Source organism: Cervus canadensis, chromosome 10 (genome assembly GCF_019320065.1).
Source record: "Cervus canadensis isolate Bull #8, Minnesota chromosome 10, ASM1932006v1, whole genome shotgun sequence".
In the NCBI taxonomy this organism is placed as follows: Eukaryota; Metazoa; Chordata; class Mammalia; order Artiodactyla; family Cervidae; genus Cervus; species Cervus canadensis.
In genome coordinates this window covers 70,730,234-70,732,810 of record NC_057395.1, presented here as the reverse complement: position 1 = coordinate 70,732,810, position 2,577 = coordinate 70,730,234, and the positions used below count along the sequence as shown (strand labels likewise).

Genomic DNA, 2,577 nt, shown 5'->3' with positions numbered 1-2,577 from the left:
TTGAGAGTCCCTTGGACTGCAAGGAGATCCAACCAGTCCATCCTAAAAGAGATCAGTCCTAGGTGTTCATTGGAAGGACTGATGTTGAAGCTGAAACTCCAATACTTTGGCCACCTGATGCGAAGAGCTGACACATTGGAAAAGACCCTGATGCTGGGAAAGATTGAAGGCAGGAGGAGAAGGGGACGACAGAGAATGAGATTGTTGGATGGCATCACTGACGCAATGGACATGGGTTTGGGTGGACTCCGGGAGTTGGTGATGGACAGGGAGGCCTGGCATGCTGCGGTTCATGGGGTTGCAAAGAGTCGGACATGACTGAGTGACTGAATTGAACTGAACTGAGTCCCACTGAATGTGTGGTCCCAAGCAGATCATTGAACCTCCAAGAATTTCGGTGTCCTTATCCCACATAGAGAGGATCAGAGGGCAGACAGACTGAAACTACAATCACAGACAACTAGCCAATCTGATCACGCGGACCACAGCCTTGTCTAACTCAATGAAACTAAGCCATGCTGTGTGGAGCCAACCAAGATGGCCGGGTCATGGTGGAGAGGTCTGACAGAATGTAGTCCACTGGAGAAGGGAATGGCAAACCACTTCAGTATTCTTGAGAACCCCATGAACAGTATGAAAAGGCGAAAATATAGGACACTGAAAGAACTCCCCAGTTCGGTAGGTGCCCAATATGCTACTGGAGATCAGTGGACAAATAACTCCAGAAAGAATGAAGGGATGGAGCCAAAGCAAAAACAACACCCAGTTGTGAATGGGACTGGTGATGGAAGCAGGGCTTGATGCTGTAAAGAGCAATATTGCATAGGAACCTGGAATGTTAGGTCCATGAATCAGGGCAAATTGGAAGTGGTCAAACAGGAGATGGCAAGAGTGAACATCAACATTCTAGGAATCAGTGAACTAAGATGGACTGGAATGGGTGAATTTAACTCAGATAACCATTGTATCTACTACTGTGGGCAGGAATCCCTTAGAAGAAATGGAGTAGCCATCATAGTCACCAAAAGAGTCTGAAATGCAGTACTTGGATACAATCTCAAAAACGACAGAATGAGCTTTGTTCATTTCCAAGGCAAACCATTCAATATCATGGTAATCCAAGTCTATGCCCCAACCAGTAATGCTGAAGAAGCTGAAGTTGAACAGTTCTATGAAGACCTACAAGACCTTCTAGAACTAACACCCCAAAAAATGTCCTTTTCATTATAGGGGACTGGAATGCAAAAGTAGGAAGTCAAGAAACACCTGGAGTAATAGGCAAATTTGGCCTTGGAGTACAGAATGAAGCAGGGCAAAGGCTTATAGAGTTCTGCCAAGAGAACACATTGATCATAGCAAACACTCTCTTCCAACCACACAGGAGAAGACTCTACACATGGACATCACCAGATGGTCGACACCGAAATCAGATTGATTATATTCTTTGCAGCCAAAGATGGAGAAGCTTTATATAGTCAGCAAAAACAAGACTGGGAGCTGACTGTGGCTCAGGTCATGAACTCCTTATTGCCAAATTCAGACTGAAATTGAGGAAAATGGAGAAAACCACTAGACCATTCAGGTATGACCTTAATCAAACCCCTTATGACTATACAGTGGAAGTGAGAAATAGACTTAAGAGACTAGATCTGATAGCCGGAGTGCCTGATGAACTATGGTTGGAGGTTCATGACATTGTTTAGGAGACAGGAATCAAGACCATCCCCAAGAAAAAGAAATGCAAAAAAGCAAAATAGCTGTCTGAGGAGGCCTTACAAATAGCTGTAAAAAGAAGGGAAGCAAAAAGCAAAGGAGAAAAGGAAAGATATACCCATTTGAATGCAGAGTTCCAAAGAACAGTCAGGAGAGATAAGAAAGCCTTCCTCAGTGATCAATGCAAAGAAATAGAGGGAAACAATAGAATGGGAAAGACTAGAGATCTCTTCAAGAAAATTAGAGATACCAAGGGAATATTTCATGCAAAGATGGCCTCAATAAAGGACAGAAATGGTAGGGGGACCTAACAGAAACAGAAGATATTAAGAAGAGGTGGCAAGAATACACAGAAGAACTGTACAAAACAAATCTTCAGGACCCAGATAATCACAATGGTGTGATTACTTACCTAGAGCCAGACATCCTGGAATGTGAAGTCAAGTGGGCCTTAGAAAGCATCACTATGAACAAAGCTAGTGGAGGTGATGGAATTCCAGTTGAGCTATTTCAAATCCTGAAAGATGACGCTGTGAAAGTGCTGCACTCAATATGCCTGCAAATTTGGAAAACTCAGCAGTGGCCACGGGACTGGAAAAGGTCAGTTTTCATTCCAGTCCCAAACAAAGGCAATGCCAAAGAATGCCCAAACTACCGCACAATTGCACTTATCTCACACGCTAGTAAAATAATGCTTAAAATCCTCCAAGCCAGGTTTCAGCAATATGTGAACCGTGAACTTCCAGATGTTCAAGCTGGTTTTAGAAAAGGCAGAGGAACCAGAGATCAAATTGCCAACATCCGCTAGATCATCGAAAAAGCAAGAGAGTTCCAGAAAAACATCTATTTCTGCTTTATTGACCA

At 43.4% G+C, this 2,577-nt stretch overlaps 1 protein-coding gene across 5 annotated transcripts in view; it reads right to left on the bottom strand.

Moving 5' to 3' along the window:
• SGK2 (serum/glucocorticoid regulated kinase 2) overlaps positions 1 to 2,577 on the bottom strand; it is a 28,105-nt gene that overhangs the window by 9,853 nt on the left and 15,675 nt on the right. The gene's annotated exons all lie outside the window — the stretch shown is intronic.